This window comes from Macrobrachium rosenbergii, chromosome 37 (genome assembly GCF_040412425.1).
Source record: "Macrobrachium rosenbergii isolate ZJJX-2024 chromosome 37, ASM4041242v1, whole genome shotgun sequence".
NCBI classification, from domain to species: Eukaryota; Metazoa; Arthropoda; class Malacostraca; order Decapoda; family Palaemonidae; genus Macrobrachium; species Macrobrachium rosenbergii.
The window spans coordinates 11,827,315-11,848,697 of NC_089777.1; the positions used below are offsets into that span (position 1 = coordinate 11,827,315).

The following is a 21,383-nucleotide window of genomic DNA, read 5'->3' on the forward strand; positions in this document are numbered from 1 at the left end:
CCGATTTTCAAAACCATTTAGAATATTACTGGAATCCACCTTATTCTTTAAATGTCAGGAAAAAGTCCTTGTTAAACTGGAAAAATCAAGTTTCTGCATCAAGAGCAAGACAAAGGAAAATAAGGGTTCAGGCGAGAGAGAGAGAGAGAGAGAGAGAGAGAGAGAGAGAGAGAGAGAGAGAGAGAGAGAGAGAGAGAGAGAAACAGTTTATACCTGCTCTGGTACCTCTAAATCGCCAAATTGTGATTCCTCTCAGATTTGCCAAGTATACAGTTGGTCCGTGTCATTTGTCTGGACTCACTGATAAACAGCGCAACAAAATAATACATTAAGTAGCCAGTGAGAGCAGGTTTTGCGTTACTCGAAACAATTTAGATTTCTTTTAGTAAAGAGTACGAAAAAAAGGTAATCACTTCTTCATATACCTGGGATATGCAGGGCAGGGAACGGCAGACCTCAGAGCTTCTGCAGATCCTTACAAATGCTCAAAAACAACAAAGGAAAGGACATGCCAATAAAGTAATTGAAAAGTCGATGACTAAACATAGAAGCAGAATACCCAGTTTGAAAAGCTTTGTTTATAGGTAAATAAAACAGGCTGGCTGGACTGCATCACTCAGACCCATTTTCTGACCAATAAGCTACAAAATTTTTAATTAGCGCACGTAGTTCCCGGGACTCAGCTGTACTAAACATGCATAACTCAAATTTTTAATTTTGCTAGCTAGCCTACTGGTCTGAATGCTGTGTCATTCAAAGTGCGTGAATCAAAGGATTTGTATCTCTCGGTAGCTGCTACCCGCAAACATGTGGGTGGTTTTTCTTCAGATGACGTTGTTTCGTCTGTTCTCATGAGTCATTTGAGAGAGAGAGAGAGAGAGAGAGAGAGAGAGAGAGAGAGAGAGAGAGAGAGAGAGAGAGGGAGAGAGAGGGGACTTATGTATTACTACAGAACTGATAATGGGAGATGGTTGCATTTTTCTGTGATAATTTAAAACCAGGAAAGAGAGAGAGAGAGAGAGAGAGAGAGAGAGAGAGAGAGAGAGAGAGAGAGAGAGAGAGAGAGAGAGAGAGAGAGAGGCTTATTTTCAGTAACTTCGGAATTGTGCCTTAGACTACAAAAACTAATTTTCACATAATACAAGCGTTCTTCTGGGATGAAGCCTATGCCATAATTTGAATTTCCAAGGTGTACTGGTTTCTAAGATATTGCTCTGTTTTTTTTTTACTTGGTCGTATGGCACTAGTAGCGATCCAAAATCCTGTGCGAAAATAATTATTTTTGTATACCGCTATTCCGACATCCAGTTATTTTCTCTCTCCGTTTCTCTTTTTGTCCTCAGTAACAGTAGCTGTTTCGCCAGATAAGATTCAGTCAAATTTTTCTATAATAATTTTTATAATAATAGTAACAATCACCTCATCAGCGTATGGGCTATAGGGTTCGATTCCTAAGGAAGGCAAGGCACTTGGCCATGTCCGGTTAAATCCCATTGCGCCTTTGTTGATCTACAAGTAGTGAAACAGAGCTACTGGGTGGTCAGTCGGTCGAGATGGGTCGAGACGCAGATGGGTATGATCCTGAAAGCTAGAAATTTTATCCCAAAAGATTTCCCCGATAAAAAAACTGGAAAAGCAGCACCTGGGGTCAACCCATGCAAAGGAAAAACCAGCCTATGGAGGTGTATAATTGCAAACAGGCAATCTTGTTAAGTGGACATATTGCTGGCCGGGTAACTCACAGATCAGTGGTCCAAAGCCCTATAGGAGGAGATCTGCCTTATCAATAATCAGAAGAAGAAGAAGGAGAAAAAGAAGACTCTGGCCCCCAAAGTTGTAAGTCTTCCCACGGACTCTGAAGGGAGAGATAATCCAATCCTCGGCTAATTGCGCTACACCGTTGTTTTGCTGATAACGACTTGTTTGCATGGCAGTGGTAGCATTGTATCCACAGCTGATAGCACTGAGACAGTGAGTATCATAACCCCAATTAGTGCTCGGACTTAGAAAATATTCACAAGAAACAAGCTTCTGTATGAGGATTTTACGGTACAGAATGGCCCGTATACAATGTAAAGAGAAAGAGACAATTCAATGATTAAATAGCAAATAGATACGGTTATTTAAACAAATATATAAAATTATATACTTACCTGGCTTCACTTTACTGTATTATGATTCTTTTGTCATCGAAGCGAACTAACAGTATGCATAGCTTAATTCACAAATTAGAATTTTAGGTTCATAGTAAAGGACTTTAAGAAACAAAGCAGCAATTCCCTAAAATGGGATTACTTGAACGTATCAATGTTGGAATGACAGCAAGGGAGGCAAGTTCCTTCTTCTCCGGTGGCCGGTAATAAAGTCACAGGGGGGAAAAAATCACAATTTTGGCTAGGAAAAAAGTCATTAATTTACAGTGGTAATTAAAGCAATTAAAGTAATAAAATAGAAAATATTTTGGATCTTTCCTAGATGTGACCCCAGGGGTTTTCGGGGGTCGTTATCTAGGACTAATATTTCTTGGGGGTCATTGTCTTTATGATATTTACAGTTTTTTGTTTATGTTTTTACGGTCATCCCCAAGGGGCTTGTACTAAACACGCCGCAAAGGTGGATACATGCCGGTTTAAAACCCTTAGGGGTCACTATCTCGGAAAGAGAAATGTGACTTTTTCCTGTGACTTTTTTTTACCTGGATTCAAGTCTCCGGAAAGTGTTGGATTGCATGAACATGGCAGTCCTGAAATTATAATGGCAAAATGACAGTCAGCATATCATTGATTTTAAATACATAAGCCATCCCCATGTAGCATAGTTATTAAAGTATAGGCAATGGCTGTCATTCTTGGGGATGACAATTCTACGACTCCTGCCTGAAGTCCAGTTTAGTTCAGCCCTTTGCATTGCTTCACCATAATATTTGTGGGTGTGATGTATTTCTCCTAGTTGCCACAGATTAATACATTGCCTCTGCTGACCTACAATAGCAGCAGTGTTTAAAGTATTCTGCCATCATGGGTCCCAGCGAGAACTAAGCCTACAGTCCTAGGAGAGCTGTTAATCAGCTCAGTGGTCTGGTAAAACTAAGGTATACTTAACTTTTTCCTGGGTGAGTACATTGTCAACTTACTGCACTGGAATAACAACACGTAAGCCTCAGTGAGCTGGCATAGCATTATATTAACTGGATAATGTCCCTGCTGGTAAAAGAAGTCCTCTGTCAAAGTGTGAAAACGTCAGTTGTGTGTCATCTGAAGCTTTTTAGTCTTTCTGTATTTCCCTTTACCTCCTCTTACTCCTTCCTAATGAACACCGTATTCTCTGGAAGCTTGAATTTCAAGTCAATGGCCCCTTTGGGCTTATTCCATATGAATAGGGCCCATCTTCCGAATAATAATAATAATAATAATAATAATAATAATAATAATAATAATAATAATAATAATAATAATAAAAAATTATCTCCTCAACTGGAAGTCTGTTACCTCTGGAAGCAAGAAGATTCTTCAAATTCACATCTGGTTCTCAAGTTCTCACACAGGTAAATGCACAGGGATATTGTGCCAAGATACAATTATTATTATTATTATTATTATTATTATTATTATTATTATTATTATTATTATTATTATTATTATTCAGAAGATAAAACCTATTCAAAAAGAACAAGCCCACAGGGGCCACTGACCTATCAAAAAAGAAAACATACAAGATTGCCAAGAGGGTATGGGATAATTACTCTTCAGCGTGATGAAACACTTGAAAACCCCCATTGATATACTGTACTGTACACTTAATATTGTAGATGGCAAACCCCTGCGGGCTGCCCAAGTGCAAGAGCCCGTGATGGCATATGGCCGGCTTCATCTAAATTATCACCAGGAGAGTCCCCTACGCCCCTACCCTAAATGGTAAGCATCTCCAACCCTCATAAACCAAATTTTAAAACATGAAAATGAAATGAGTCACTGAAGAAAAACTATTAAAAAAAGTTCTTGGAAAGCTTACTCTCCTGAAGTAGGTCCAGGATTACAGTTTAATCTATTGGCCATACTTTTTGAGCGTCGAATCATAGTTGTGGCTGGCGAATGGCTTCGTTGATCTTGAAGGTCCTTTGTGTTACGCAACAGTGGCTCTTAAAGATAATGAATCTGCTTATACCTGTGAAGAAAGAGAGACGGTGTTACAGTCTCTTTTTACTGAAAAAAATAAAAATTTTATTCATTAAAATCTTCAAGTGGAACTTGTTTTTTCAAGTTCCCATTTTGTGTCGAATCCTTCCCTATCATACATTCAGCTAAATCACAACATTCACGAACTATGCTGGGTTTTATCCAGAGTACCTCATGATGTAGGCGCCTCCAACCCTCATAAACCAAATTCTAAAAACATGAAAATGAAATGATTCACATAAGAAAAACTAATAAAAAAATTCTTGGAAAGCTTACTCTCCTGAAGTAGATCCAGGATTACAGTTATGTGTCGGTATTGTATTCAGCGAACCTTGTATTTTATATCTATGATCATCTTAGGCACTCTGCTGGGCCCGCGTTCGAGTCTTCAGCCGGCCAATGAAGAATTAGAGGAACTTATTTCTGGTGATAGAAATTCAGTTCTCGGTATAATGTGGTTCGGATTCCACAATAAGCTGTAGGTCCCGTTGCTAGGTAACCAACTGGTTCTTAGCCAAGTAAAATAAGTCTAATCCTTCGGGCCAGCTCTAGGAGAGCTGTTAATCAGCTCAGTGGTCTGGTTAAACTAAGGTATACTTTAGTCCAACAGATTAAAGTATGTACAGCCTTAGGCATCAAGTCTTAATTATGACTATCGCAGCCTTAAATTGACTGACCGTTTAATCTGCCAAACTGGCGTCACAACATGAACGGTCATATACGAAATTCTTCGTACTTTATGCTGATTTACGGGTTTTTCCTCTTTAACATATAAGACTTAGAGAATGAAGAATACGGTCTTCGTCTCACAGGAAATCTACCTTAGCACCACGACCGGAAATACTTCATTGCAAAAGAAATCTCGGGTTTTTTCGTTCTTGACCCCTTGGATATTAATAAAACTGTCGCCCAACCTACAATATGAGGATTAGTTTATATTATCTGATTTGAAACAACTCCTTAAATACGCCTGATAAAAGTCTCTTACTGCAAACAATCACACAAATCGTATTACCCTTTAAACACCTGCGTTGATTAACGCAATAAAACTCTTCATATTTTAGTAAGCGACAAAAGATTCATATCTTGAAAAAAAATTACGCTCTATGAAGAGTCTTCGCAAATATCCGAGCTTGCTTGTTTGTCATCCTGAAATTTAATTTCCAAAAGACATTGTAAATTTCAGCGGACAAGAATCAGGATTATATAGTGTACGAGTGCATTAAGGAAAGGTAAATTTTTTATCCTAATAGTTTACGGTGAATCTTGTTTTAGAAACTTGGCTATTAAGGTACTTCAATAAGTCCCTGAAACTATTCTGTCGTTTTTTGTTATTTAAGACATCCTCTATATTCCTAAATCAAGCTATGGTCTTATGTGTTCAGGACAGTTAAAGTGAGACTCAGTTTACTTCTGGGCTTCGTGAAGAATTCCTGGGTACACCATAAAAATGGTGGAATACTGTTGACACCAGTTTTGATCAACTCTGATAAAATATTATTGCGAAGGAACGACAGAAGTGAAAGCAACTCGCACCACTTTCTTACGAACGTCGTCGAAAAGGAAATATGATCATATAAAGAATACTGGTAAAAGTTTGAGCACTATGCAAAAAGAAAGATTACGGTGCCCTCAGTGGTTTGGCCGTGGGGAGAGGCCGGTAGAATGTCAAAGGGGAAATAATGGTCTTTAATTGTTCTGAGAGAATGGAAGCACTTTTTCAGACGGAGTGCCTTTGCTGACGACAAAAAGGATGCATATGTGCAAGACGAATGTGAAGTGTGTGCGGTAGTATAATGGTTTGAGGAATATCTATTCACCGCTTGCTAACGAGGCTTTAGTGGAAGTTTGTTAGAAGAAGATTTGAAGCATCCCAGAGCTCTGAATCGATGTTCTCAATGCTGGATCAGAAATTGCCGAATGAATGTTGCTGTGGTGGTGGGGGTGGGGTGGGGAGGGGTGGGGTGCTGGTATCTGACGTCACACTCTTTTAAGAGATACAATTTCGAGGCCAATGCAGGATAACGGGAAACTGTTGTTCAAACAAAGAGCAGATTCCACACGAGAGCGTGAATACAAAGGAAAACAATTAAAAAATGCGCCGGTTTTTTCGGCGCAATCGAGTTTTCTGTACGGTGTATAATGCTGTATGAACCGCGGGCCATGAAACTTTCAGCCACGGCCCGATGGTGGCCTGTGTTGTTGGCCCCTATAGCGGTGCCAGACGTACAATCATGGCTAACTTTAACCTTAAATCAAATACAAATTACTGATGCTACAGGGATGCAATTTGGTGTGTTTGATAACTGGAGGGTGGATGATCAACATACCAATTTGCAGCCCTCTAGCCTCGGTAGTTTTTAAGATCTGAGGGCGGACAGAAAAAGTGCGGACGGACAGACAGTCATCTCAATAGTTTTCTTTAACAGAAAACTAAAAATCATTCAAACGAATTCAATAAAAATTTTCTCGAAATATTCAAGTTGTCCTCCCGTTGTTTCCGACATGAACGAAGCCGCTGGGAGGTGATTAACCGAAAGTCTTTGTTCATAGGTGATGTATGACGTCATCCTACAGCGATTACACCTGGTAGAACCGTGGCTGTGGTTCAACGGACTTACCTACTGGTGTACATTACGAACAACGCAGCTTAGTCGAGTATCACTGTTTATATTAGTAATGTAACGCCGTTACCGTTTTATTGAACTGGCAAATAATTTTCATTACGTGTTATTAAGGTGCGTTTCCCTGTCTCATTCTCTAAATCCTTCCTCAAATAAAGAAAATATTTATTCCCACCAAACGGTGAGAGTATTCGTGACAACGAAGATTCGACGGGAGAAAACTGATAACAATGAAGTATTGTGAAGTCAGAATATTCGTGTGAGCGCGGTTTTGATGGCGACTGTCCTTTGTCTCTTCAGAGAAGGCTAAGACGTTACTGAGAGACTGAGGAGTCAAGATCTTTGGTACACCACGCATCACTACTAATGTCTTCTCACTTCTACAGTCGGTCGAAATGTGAGAGAAGAAGAAGAAGAAGAAGAAGAAGAAGAAGAAGAAGAAGAAGAAGAAGAAGAAGAGGAAAGAGAGGGAGGAGGGCGAGGAGGGGGAGGAGGAGTAGGAGGAGAAAAGCTGAAGGCTACGCATTCAGTTAGGGATAACGATGTTAGTCTCATTCCTGTCTTCACCTTGTATGGTCTCCAACAGTCGACTTACTATCAAGTACCTGACCCACAGCTCAAGCCGCACATACACGGGGTTTTAACAATGTGTAAACCGTTTCAGTCTCCCGCAGGAACTGAACCTTGGCTTACTCGATGGCGAGGCGAGTACTTTACTAGATTACGAGCGCCTACGCGCGCGCAAGCACACACAGAGAATATATATACAGAGAATATATATATATATATATATGTATATATATATATATATGTATATATATAAATATATATATATATATATATATATATATATATATATATATATATATATATATATATATATATATATATATATATATATATATACATACAGTTTTGTCAGTTTTACACATGACATTTTTGCACTTACATATATCAAGCTTTAAATAATCATTAATACCAGAGTCACTTTACCTTGGGAATAATTTACACCGGAAGGAAATTAAATATGATGCGTCCCTTGATCATGGCCAGGACTGGGGACCTTTTATTTCCCATCCTATTTCTTTTTTTCTTTGTCATGAATTTTACTCGTTCCTCCCCAGGCCCTCCTACTCGCTCATTTCTGGCCCAGTGGTCAAACTGAGCCGAATGGCATCGTCAGTGAGGGCATGTTTCTACGGAAATTGCACGTCCTTTTAATGGCCTTTCTCAGCAGAATCTGAAGCATCAGTTACGGGCTGCCGAAGGGCGAGAGCCCGTGCCAACACAAGGCTGGCTGAACCTAGATAGATAGATAGATAGAAATAGACAGGGATTCGAACTTATGCCTTGAGGTTGGAAGGAGGGTGTCAGCGACCACAACCAATCAGACATCAAGAGAGACTACTGTGGATGCGTGTTATAAATCTTGTGTGCTATCACTGTGGAGGTGGGCTCACTTTCATCTTATCCACAACAGAGTCGACATGAATTTAGGCATATAGTTCTTGAAAAGCTGAACACTTGTGGTCATGGCCACTTTACGTCGGGAGAATGGTTCCAATCCTAGTCACGATATATATATATATATATATATATATATATATATATATATATATATATATATATATATATATATATATATATATATATATATATATATATGTGTGTGTGTGTGTGTGTGTGTGTGTGTGTGTGTGTACGTGCGCACTTTGTGGTATCATTTTTCGATTTTAAATCATTTCCTTCGTGTTAATGTCTGCTACTATTCTTTAAAGGCCATTCTTTTTCACTTGCTATTATTTTCCTATACCGTTATTTTTTCTTAATATTCTTATTTCTCCTTACCAGTATTATTTCTTGGTTATTCACTGTCGTTTTCTTTTCTATCTGACATTCTCCACTGAATCCGGGAAAGTTTTTAAAACATCCGATCTTCTTTATTGACGCGTCACCGGTTTGTTTACAAACTCACAGTTAGTGGGCTACTTATTTCGGTGTCAAGCACACCATCCTCAGGTGAAGTCACAACTAAAGCTACATACCGAGCACATTGTTATTTATTGCTACATGTGGCGAGGAAAGTAATGCAGTGACGTCACGAATATCTTATACAATAAACTCCTAATAAATAAGCAGGCTGGCTCCTGATTGGCTGTCGCGATATTCAGGTAAGCCAAGCATCCCGTCTTTAAGGTCTGCGAAAATCTCTCCTCGTTACCTGGGCCCAGGTCCAACGCCCTCTGCCTTCTGAACTTTTGACGAAGGTTTCTGTAATTCTACGGTATTTTCTGGTCCGATTTTAGTCGTTGGTTTTATTAGCTCGTCTCCCGCTGGTCATCGTCATGTTTTCGTTGAAATGTTGAAAAATGTCTCCCGTGACATCTGTGATGTCTTAGGCGTTCCTCAGGACAGTCGTAGTATGACTAATACTGGTGGATCTGGGGCACTCACAGCCCCCCCTTGACCACATCATTTTATACGTTACATTATTCCTGACTGATTTCTCCTTGAGTTGGCCGGTGGTATTTTTTCATAAGGAAAGCTTCCATTAAGTTTGGGCGACAGAATATCCCCAAGTCTATCTTTTGGTCTGAATATCCCCTGGATGGTTTGGGCTCACACATTGTAGGCGGTGTAGTAATTCATCTTTTAGCAGACGGGGATCTTATTCTCTTCCTCTTGTCTCTTTGCTCTTTCATCCTTTTTGGAAATATTCATCTTCTTTTTAATGCAATTTTGAATCATCCTTTCCTTGTATTCATCATTAGTTAATAATTGGCGGATTATGTCCAGACTTCAGTTTCGTATGCGCAGGCGACCACGTTGAGCAATAAGTGCCCTGTATACTTACTTAAGCGCTGATGATCGAGCATATGTGTCCGGGCATAATTGAATTTAGGCACCTCCCAATGTTTGTGGGTTAGGTGTAGACAATGCTACGAAACCCGATGCCTTCTCTTTTTAAACTCATACATCATGAAAAGAGATCTGCTGGTCCTGGTTCCTCTCGACGGTAATTCTCCCATACAGAGTTTTGTTTCAGGGCTTTCTGGAGGTCTTCAAGGGCGTCCTCGCCGTAGAGGGGTATTGCCGTCAGTGCACCCCGTGCGGTGCACTGTAGGCATCACTTAAGGTTCTTTGCAGCGTGCCTTCGGTCCCTAGCTTCAACCCCCTTTCGTTTTTTTTTTTTTTTACTGTATCTCCTTTCATATTTTCTTTCTTCCATCTTACTTTCCACCGTCTCCTAACAATTGATTCATATTGCAACTGCATGCGAGGTTTTTCTCCTGTTGCACTTTTCAAACCTTTTACTGTCAATTTCCGTTTCAGCGCTGAACGACCTCGTAGGTCCCGGCGCTTGGCCCAAATTCTATATTCACTTCAGTTCAAGTTCAAGGGCGTCCTCGCCATTCGGTGTAACAAAAAACATCTTCCATGTACTGGCAAAGATGGAAACTTTCCGGTGATTTTCAAAAGTTCTTTCCTCTCCCGCTGTCATATACAAATTAACAAAATAGGGGTCCCAGGGTGGAAACCGGCACCCACCCCCCCCCCCACCGTACGGCTGTCAAAAACGGGGCTCCTTTCGCACAAGACGCAACAGGGCTCTAATGACCGCTTCAGGGACTGGCAGGGGAGTCTGAATGCCTCAGTACACTTTGCCTAATTTAATGTTTGTGATTTCATTTACTGAAGCATTGTTTGTTCTCTCTCTCTCTCTCTCTCTCTCTCTCTCTCTCTCTCTCTAACATATAAGGATGCAACGTCTTCACTGGTAATAATTGATTTGAACAGGTCAAGTAAAGTCCCGAGGAGGATTTTAAGGAGAAATCTGTACGGACGCAGAACACAAGAAGTTTGTTTAATATTTTTCCTTCTTTGTACGTCGGTTGCGCCACTGGTTAAAGTATACCTTAGTTTTACCAGACCACTGAGCTGATTAACAGCTCTCCTAGGGTTGGCCAGAAGGATTAGACTTATTTTACGTGGCTGAGAACCAATTCGTTTCTTAGCAACGGGACCTACAACTCATTGTGGAATCCGAACCACATTACAGCAAGAAATGAATTTCTATCACCGGAAATAAATTCCTCTAACTCTTCATCAGCCGGCCGGGGAATCGAACTCCGGCCCAGCGAGTGCGCCACTGGTGTCACGATGGGTTTCTTGGGTTTCTAATCTACTGGTTTTTCACTATACCTGGGCAATACCCTGGGTAGCAGCCTCCAGGGGCTTTGGGGTACGTTGACCTTCGTCATCAGTTGTCTGATTTCCTGTTCAAGTGTGACGTCACTGCATTGGTTCTCCAGCCACACGTAGCAATAATTACCAATATATTCAGCATGAAGATTTGGTTGCAACGTAGCCTGAGGATGGTGTGCTTCCCACCGAAGTAAGTACCTATTGTGAGTTTTTATATAAACCAGTGACAAACTTCCAAAATTCGGGTGTTTTTAAAAACTTGCCCTGAATCAGTGAAGGATGCTAAGTAGATAAGAAAGCAATAACAAATAACAGATGAATAATACTGTAAGGAGAAATAAGAGCGAATTAGAAAGTAACAGCTTAAAAAAGAACAATGGCATAATCGAGTAAACAGACAGACGATATAGTTACATAAAATCGAAAAATTAGGCCAAAATATTATTAGTGCTAAATTTGCAGTGATATTTAACAATGACTATAAACGTGTGGTGTGTGTGTGTGTTTGTGTGTGTGTGTGTGTGTGTGTGTGTATGGGTATGGGTATTCATGCATGTATGTATAATCTGTGATCATCCCGAAACGGACACGACTCCTTTGTTTAAAAAAATGAAAAAAGGAAAGAAAACGAACCCACCCCCCCAACCCCACCCAGGAAGGAAGGCATCAACCCTTGAAGTGAAGGACTGGCATTAAGCCTGACGTGGTCTTTGCCTTCCCATCTTGATAAGATGTTGCGGCTAAGCTTGTTGCCGACGATTGCCGCTAAAAGGGATAGTAGGCATTGCCCCTGAAAGGGATAAGTATTGCCGCTAAAAGCGATAGGAATCTCGCCCTGGAAAGGGATGAAGGGTGAATGAATGTCTTCTAGATTCACTTTGACGTCGACTCAGCGCCACGCAACGATACTGGACGGATGAAAGACTTCTTTCGAAAGAAATGATTCTTCCAGAATTAACATGATGCAATGATGTTGGATGCGGGGAGATGGCTCTAGAAAGAATTCTTTTGTTATCATAGAGTGATATTTGTATGAGGAAATATTTGCTGCTAACAATAACCACGCCATGCGTAAGTATTTTTTTTTTATTTTTTTAGCCAAGCGGTGATACTGGATACGAGATTTGATCTTTGTTGTTGATAAAAATATGTAAGAATCAACGCCGTAAAATTACCCTTTTGCTTGAAAGAATCAAAACTATGCGATGCAGAAGGATAGGCTACGTGTCTGCCCAAGATTTTATGTTATCAACAGAAATTTTGGAAATGAAAAACTCGAAAATCGAAATCTGGTTTCATCTTTCAGCACAAACTAGCAAATTGGTCTCCACGCGTTAAGTCATGGATATTTATAGCACCGGCATTTACCCACAGTCAGGAAATACCAGAAAGTTATCCAGGTAAGGACGTAAGGACTTGGTAATGGGCGTCGGATGGTGACTGAACCAAGGTTCAGGAGAGAACCGCGGGGCGTCAGGGAGCGAGTGAACCAAGGTTTGGGAGAGAACCGAACCAGTTAACACGTTGTGGAAGGCTTTCCATCTGTAAGTTTCAAACCAGATTGACTAAAACGTCATGTATGTTGTTTTCTAATAATAGCCACTAATGTCACTTTAACGCGTCATCTAGGAAAAATAACAATGTCACTTTTCCTAGTCACCCCTGAAATATTTTTCAGCCAACATTCAATAAAGCAGGATAGATACAGTCCATCTTTTGATCTATAAATTATCGCAGAGGGTTTTGGCTGTTTTTCGTTGAAATTTTTTTCGGAAGAGCGGGCTATGGCACAAGGAAGAGTTGAATAGATTTTGAGATGGGTCTGAATACGAATCCAAGATTGACAATATATAAAGTTACTGACGGATTCAGTTGAACTTTCGTGCAGGCCTGGGTTATCGACCAAATGGCTGCTGACTAGGCAATCAGATGAATCCAGGATTTTCTGTCGCTAGTGGGCTGATTTATCATTTTTTGTTTATTTGTCTAAATACTGATGGATGCGGGGCTAAGCTGGCATACGCCTCTCGTTTCGTAGTTTGAATTGTTTTGATCTCAATTGCCTTTCTGTGTTATCTCACTTATATAGTTTAAATCTTTGTTTCTCTATTTTCTTTACCGTATTGGGCTCTTGTCTTCATTGGGGCACTTGGGCTTGTGGCAATCTGCCTTCCAACTAAGACTGCAGCTCTGCTTATACTGTAATAATAATAATAATAATAATAATAATAATAATGATGATGATGATGATGGTGGTGATGAAAAACAAATCCACGGTTATGTACGGGTAGTGATTTATTTTGTAAATATACGTACCCAAACATAACTGTGGATTTGTTTTTCATTATTATTATTATTATTATTATTATTATTATTATTATTATTATTATTATTATTATTATCATATACGCTCCCATACATAATTGTATGGGCACGTATATTTAAAAATAAATCACTACCCGTACATAAAAAAGTTAAGTATACCTTAGTTGAACCAGACCACTGAGCTGATTAACAGCTCTCCTAGGGCTGGCCCGAAGGATTAGACTTATTTTACGTGGCTAAGAACCAACTGGTTACCTAGCAACGGGACCTACAGCTTATTGTGGAATCCGAACCACATTATAACGAGAAATGAATTTCCATCACCAGAAGTAAATTTCTCTAATTCTTCATTGGCCGGTCGGAGAATCGAACGCGGGCCCAGCAGAGTGCTAGCCGAGAACGATACCAACCCGTCCAATGAGGAACTTGATATCCCGGAAAATTTTCTCGTACTCCCATCCAATATCAATATAGATTAGGAAAATATATGTTTTACTTTCTCATGGTAAATAGTCAATACCATTGCACTAGCAATTATGTCTCGTACCTTCAGGTTTAAGGTTTCGTACCCCTTGGGGGTACAGATACCCCAGGTTAAGAACCACTAGTTTAGGGACTCAAGTTCCACTGCTAGATCAGCCTAAAATTCAGTGCTTCTTTTCCATTGATTTTGACCATAAATGTCTTGTATAAAATATTCCGTCTTACTTTTGAAATAAATGGATGTGTGATATAAACTCGAGGGACTCTACATTTCGATACGTATTAAAATTATACTGTATTTTAGTTGCTGCGAAGTTGTTAGGACCTAATGTTTCAATGGTATTATTCTCCATCAACGCCGTCCCTTATACTGCTCGATCTCAAGCGTGACACATTATTATCATTATTATTATTATTATTAAGATGAACCCTATTCATATGGAACAAGCCCACCAGAGGGGCCACTGACTTGAAATTGAAGCTTCCAAAGAAAATACTATGGTGATCATTCGAAAGAAGTAACAGAAGGTAATGGGAAACAGAAAGAGGAGACCAGTTATTAGGAAGAACAGATAAATCAACAAACTGCTAAATAAATAAAAGTGTAAGTAAATTATTAAAATGCAAGCTGAATTGTATTGGGTAGTAATGCGGTGTATCTTCACTTGAACGTCTGAAGTTCCTCCAGTAGGTTCTTTCATTAAAATGGCACCTTTCCCTCGATACAAGCGTCGGTTGGAATGAGTCCAAAGGCCCATATCAGGGATTTTTTTTTATATTTTTTATCTACATCATCCATCGTCGAGCTTCATTTCGGAATGGATTCCGGCAGCTGTGTGTGCACTGGTGACCTGAAGCCTTATAATAAGAGAACAGAAACAATGGTGGAGGTTTCGTTTGTGAACGCGGGAGGCAACAAGTAAAAAATGAGCCGAAATGTCTTCGGCGCAATAGAGTTTTCTGTACATCGTGTAATGCTGTGTGAAACTCTCAGCCGCGGCCCATGAAACTTTCAGCCACGGCCCGGTGGTGCCTATGTTGTTGGCACCTATAGCGGTGCCAGACGCACGGTCATGTCTAAATTTAACCTTAAATAAAATAAAAACTACTCAGGCTAGAGGGCTGCAATTTGATATGTTTGATGACTGGAGGGTGGATGATCAACATACCAATTTGCAGCCCTCTAGCCTCAGCAGTTTATAAGATCTGAGGGGGAACAGAAAAAGTGCGGACGGTCAGATAAACAAACAGCCGTGTCAATAGTTTTCTTTTACAGAAAACTAAAAGCGAGGGGTTTCCTGACGGGAAGGATAAGCAGTCTCATAATTAAGCTTGGCGATTTTCCTTTCCCTTTCTTCTCAATGGTTTCGTTCGGGCCGGCGCTTATGTAGCCCACCCCAACGGCCTCTTCTCTAAAAGATTCGACGCGATTTTTTTACTTTTTCATCTGGTGAATTTGTATCATCGAATCTATAATTCCAACCAAATTCACAAGTGGTTCTAATAAAGACTTTATTTGGGGTTTAGAGATTTTCGAACCAAAAGAAACAAGTGAAAAAATGCGCCGAAGTTTCTTCGGCGCAGTCGAGCTTCCTGTATATCGTATAATCAAGGCCGCAGAAAATAGATCTATCTTTCGGTGGTCTCGGTATAATGCTGTATGAGCCGCGGCTCATGAAACTTTCAATCACGGCCAGGTGGTGGCCTGGCCTATATCGTTGCCATACGCACGATTATGGCTAACTTTAACCTTAAATAAAATAAAAACTACTGAGGCTAGAGGGCTGCGATTTGTTGTGTGATGATTGGAGGGTGAATGATCACCATACCAATTTGCAGCCCTCTAGCCTCAGTAGTTTTTAAGATCTGAGGGCGGACAGATAAAGTGCAGACGGACAATGCCGGCACAATAGTTTTTCTTTTCAGAAAACTAAAAGGAGCTTTTGTTAACTGTTGACTTTCCCCTCTAGATGAATATCTAACAAAAGCCGAATAGGCTTAACTATGACTGTGGGAAAAAAACAGGAAAAATAAATTTTTGCGACTTTTTGCGACATTATCGTAAGACCTGTAAGACTTGACTGCATAAAACTATTCTGTGTGTTTTCAAGGAACCAATATAACATATAATAAACTTCGGTTTTATTCATAATTTATGCATGTGACAGAATACTAAAATAATTCTATTTTGGTCACTCCTGAAGCTGTATTGATGGTCATCCAACACCTCGGCCATGGGCCAAATTCCCTTATACTGATCTCTCTCTCTCTCTCTCTCTCTCTCTCTATCTGCAAGGACCGGTTGCCAGGAGAACCTTCCAAAACAGAAGAGAAAGTCTGCTGGAAAATTTAGCGCGTGCCATGTTTCGCTGGGCTGACGCAGCATCCATTAAAAAAAAATAATTATGTTTATTCCGGAGATATTCAGGAGCAAACGGTATTTCTTTTCTCCTCTGATCCTGTTTCCTACCTGTACATCTCTTTATTAACCCTTTCTTGTTCGTAATTACGAAGCCAACGCCATGAAATCGACAGAGGAGAAGAGAGAGAGAGGAAAAAAAATACAAGATAAAATTAAGCTGGAAAGGGTTTCCTCATTAGAGGCCGAAAAGGCCCCTTAATGAAGGGCTGGATGCACTTTCAATCTGCAGGAAAAGAGCGTCGATTGCAGGCCATCAACATATCACGGGGATATCGCTGGCCAATTTAAGCGCCTATTTCGCACCGGAAGCGGGCTACCTCTTTGATCTCTCGCGCGCCTGGATTCCAGGAAAAACTGCCGAATACGTGGACTGCTTTTCAAGCGTTTCTTTTTATACATATTTTTTGTTCTCTTCGCTAATGAACGAAGGTGTCTTTTTTCCCCCCTCGTCCTTTTAACACTTTTTAATACAATTTTTTGCGTTCTTTTTTATGTTTATCTTTTTTTTTTTATTCCTTTTCCAGATGAATGTCTTTTTTTTCTTTTGGTAGTGAATGCTCTCATGCGGTTCTTTTTTTTTTCAACCTGTTTGGTAAAGCACGTTTTTTCATGTTTTTTAGTTTTCTGAAAAGAAAACAATTGTGCCGGCTTTGTCTGTCCGTCCTTTTTTTTTTTTATTTTCAACCTGTTTGGTAATACATGTTTTTTCATGTTTTTTAGTTTTCTGAAAACAAAACAACTGTGCCGGCTTTGTCTGTCCGTCCGCACTTTTTCCTGTCCTCACCTTTTTCTGCCCGTACTTTTTCTGTCCGCCCTCAGATCTTAAAAACTACTGAGGCCAGAGGGCTGCAAATCGGTGTGTCGATCATCCACCCTCCAGTCATCAAACATACCAAATTGCAGCCCTCTAGCTTCCTCAGTAGTTTTGATCTTGATTTATAGGTTAAAGTTAGCCATAATCATGTTTCTGGCAACGATATAGACCATGCCACCACGGGCCGTGGTTAAAGTTTGGTGGGCCGCGGCTCATACAGCATTATACCGAGACCACCGAAAGATAGATCTGTTTTCGGTGGCCTTGATTCTACGCCGTAGCGGCTGTACAGAAAACTCGATTGCGCCGAAGAAACTCCAGCGCATTTTAACTTATTTTTTTTTCGTTTTTCGTTTTCCGGCGAACACCCTTTTATCAAGATTTTCCTCTTTTATTTCCCACACTACAGAATGGCCTCTTGCCATTTTACTATTGTTTTTCTATTCTCTAAAAGAGTTTAAAAACACTTTCATTATTTTTATTACTCCTTCTACTAATTACCGAACACTCTCTCGCGTTGTTGTTTTCATTAATATTTTCTTCCTGTTAAAATGCTTTGAAATCTGAAGGCTTTTAGCAACTGCTAAACAACACGCTCCAGTAAAGTGTCCTAAGAAATAGGCCTCTTAAATATATTACATAAATTCACTATTTGCATTCGAAATGTTTTAGAATATCTTATTCTTTTAAGTATTATTGCTGAATCATCTGGAGAGAGAGAGAGAGAGAGAGAGAGAGAGAGAGAGAGAGAGAGAGAGAGAGAGAGTATTCTGTTATCCTTTACTACATCACTGATAATGTGAGAAGGGGTTGGATTTTGTCTTACTACATCACTGACTAAAAACATTCATTAAAAAGATTCGAAAAGAGAGAGAGAGAGAGAGAGAGAGAGAGAGAGAGAGAGAGAGAGAGAGAGAGAGAGAGAGAGAGAGAGGTTTTCTGTACTACTACAGGAGTGATAATGAGAGAATGGGTTGCATTTTCCTGTCCTTGTAAAAACATTCGTCAAAGGAGAGAGAGAGAGAGAGAGAGAGAGAGAGAGAGAGAGAGAGAGAGAGAGAGAGAGAGAGAGAGAGAGAGAGAGGATTCAGTGGAAAGGCTTAAAGCAAAGGTCGCTGCCATATCTTATGACTCGGGGTACAAGCAGTCTTAATTACTTTGACATACACTTCACCTCTGTGTAAACGCGCTTTGCAAGAACGCCCAAGCACACTTACGAGATCGGCGGGAGTAGGGTATAGAAAACAATAGCGATTATACGAGGATCGGCAATAAGTAAAAACAGCAACGTTAACAAACATGTATCCTGTACGTGATGGCAATGCTGATGGTCGAGCTAAAGAATATTATGGTTCGCTGAGAGAGAGAGAGAGAGAGAGAGAGAGAGAGAGAGAGAGAGAGAGAGAGAGAGAGAGAGAGAGAGAGAGAGAATAAGAAGCCTCTAGGTTAGCTGTCATAATCTAGATAATATTTGTCATGTTCTGAGTAACAGTCAAAGAGTCAGAAATTTACAAATCTCATACAGCGGCAGATAAATAAATAGTAAACAACCAAAGACAAATGATAACAGATAAAATTAATCGGCATTAATGAAAAATAAAGTTATAGTCTCAGGCATTAAAACTAGAAAATCCTAGAAAACAAAATAAGAGAAGATGGCAATATCAAAGTGGGTAAGCACAAGAGATGGATATATTTCAAAAGATTTGGTAAAACTAAAAACTAAAAAGGAATCAGGCAGCCGATTATAGTGCACTTATTTGAACTAACTTATCTGTTCCAAATTATGTCATAAGAAATTTACCCGAAAAAAGTTGTTTATTTTTTAGCCCGTGTTCCGTTCACCCTGAATCCAAGATGAACCAAACGTTAGGGAAAATTTCCACATCAATCACTGTCTAATAGAGCTGCAAAGTTTTTTCGTAGATTGGACTGGAATGGAATATTGAATTTAGGCCAAAGGCCAAGCGCTGGGACACCTATGAGGCCATTCATCGCTGAAAGGGAAATTGAGAGCAGAAAGGTTTGAAAGGTGTAACAGGAGGAAAACCTCGAAGCAGTTGCGCTATGAAACTAATGTTAAGAGAGGTTGGAGAGCAAGATGGAAGAAAGATAATAGGAATGGAGGTACGGTAAAAGGAATGAAAGAGGTTGCAGCTGGGTGCCGAAGGGACGCTGCAAAGACCCTTAAGTAATGCCTACAGTGCACCGCGTGAATGCACTGGCAGCACTAACCCGCTATAGTATACGGGGTTTCGTAGATTGGTGGGGCTTGTGCCAGCACGGGCTCTTGCTCCTGGAGCAGCCCGTAATTACATAAGGGCTCATCAGCAGCGCTGTCGACCCGGCTCCCTACACACAAACTGACATTCATTATGTTTTGTAAACACCCTCTTACACCTAAGCCCCTTAGTTTCAACATCCAGTCCACGTCACATTTAACCAACACTCTCTCAGTCTTCCTCCCCTTCCCCTCTCCCTCCCCTCCCCTCCCCACAACAACTTCCAAATTATCCATTCTGTTCCATGTCTTTATTTACGCTAATCTCTTGTGAATCACTTGGTCGTTTCTCCGCATATTCTACCTTCGCAACCATTGTCTCAAAAGCTTTCATGGTTTGGATTCAACATCCTCACTCCAGTTCCGTAAAGGAGTGTTCAGTTAGCTGAACTGTTACTTCATGAATCCCATTTTTTTTCTTAAACACTCCTCTTTCCAAGAAAGTTTTTTCTTGTATTCTGGATAAAACCTCATAGTTGTTATGTCTCCTTTTGTTGAAAATTCTCTAAACTCTGATTTTTATACAGTATTTCTGCGTAGACAAGCAACAGTGCACAGGACGATATGTCAGCGGACTCTCCAAGTTGAAAGGCATATATGCCCCGAAGAGATTTAAGTGCTTTCTAAAATTATTACCATATATTTGATGTTTGAAATCTTGGACGATCAGCATATTCGTAAACGTAGCCAACAACTTTACAGCAAGGCAAGACCTGACTTTTAACTATGATGCGAGGTTTTTGGCTTTTTGCAACTCTCATAGAAAAACCGTATAAGAGGCACAGACAGGCTAGCTTCATTATTTTTGCTTACACCAGTCAGGTCTCTCGAACAAGTGCCAGTCCTTTTGGATGTGATGGTTCTTTTCCCACCCCCAGCCCCCACCCCCAAAAAGTTCAAATAACAACTAGGGAAATTCCGTAATCCTTTGGAGGCAATTATACGACTGAGTTATACGGGACACCTATATACTCATATATCACAAATTCGTCAAAAATGTCTAACCCTCAGCATTTAGCTCTGCCTGAAACACCAAGTATTTTGAGAACTCGCCTGTCTACAGTTACCGTGGAACTGGCTACGTAATTATGCTATATAATCACCATCTTGAGTAACAGACTTTTTCCTTCTACAAAGAATGTCATCCCCGTAGGGGGCTAATATCGGGTAGTGCCATCAGTGAGCCTCATGCGGTGCACTGTAGGCACTAAAGTATACCTTAGTTTTACCAGACCACTGAGCTGAGGTTCTTTGCAGCGTGCCTTCGGCCGCTAGTTGCAACCCCTTTCGTTTCTTTCACTGTACCTCCTTTCATATTCTCTTTCTTCCATCTTACTTTCCACCTTCTCCTAACAATTGATTCATAGTGCAACTGCAAGGTTTCCCCCCTGCTACACCTTTCAGACCTTTTATTGTCAATTTCTGTTTCAGCGCTGAATGTCCTCATAGGTCCCAGGGCTTGGTCTTTCGCCTAAATTCTATATTCAATTCAATTCAATTCAATTCAACTCAACTCAACTCAATTCAATTCAATTCACAAAGAATGCCTATTTTAATAACTGTTCCTTTTACCAGTCTTGGGCTGACAGATTTTGTACAAAATCCCAGCCTTTCCCCAGTCGCTGATGGAAGCCTCATTGAAGTGAAGAGGTTTTTCCTACGCAAATTAACTGTGAAGATTCAGTTACGAAAAAGCTCATTGCATTCCAAGAGGCCTAGTAACTTAATCGATACGAGTGCTGGCACCATCCAGTGTTAATCCGTTCCAGCCAGTCTCATCGGCTCATACATAAACAAAGATGATAATGACGATGACTAACCTTCAGAGTTGCTAGTGTACCTTCTTACTGGAGTATCCAGTTGGGCACTGATGCCACACTCAGTTACACTTTGCCTTTTCGTCTGTGATCCTCGATTCTTTGTATTTCTTGCATTTTAGTTTTCTGTATATGAAAACTATTGCGCCGGCTTTGTCTGTCCGTCCGCACTTTACTCTGTCAGCACTTTTTTCTGCACGCACTTTTTCTGTCCGCCCTCAGATCTTAAAAACTAC

The 21,383-nt window shown here is 40.2% G+C and overlaps 1 long non-coding RNA gene across 1 annotated transcript in view; it reads right to left on the reverse strand.

Moving 5' to 3' along the window:
- Positions 1–3,660: 3,660 nt before the first annotated feature.
- LOC136825307 (uncharacterized) overlaps positions 3,661–21,383 on the reverse strand; it is a 302,288-nt gene continuing 284,565 nt past the window's right edge. Inside the window, exon 3 of the long non-coding RNA XR_010849295.1 lies at positions 3,661–4,164. This is a non-coding gene — a long non-coding RNA (uncharacterized lncRNA). The remainder of the gene's footprint in view (positions 4,165–21,383) is intronic.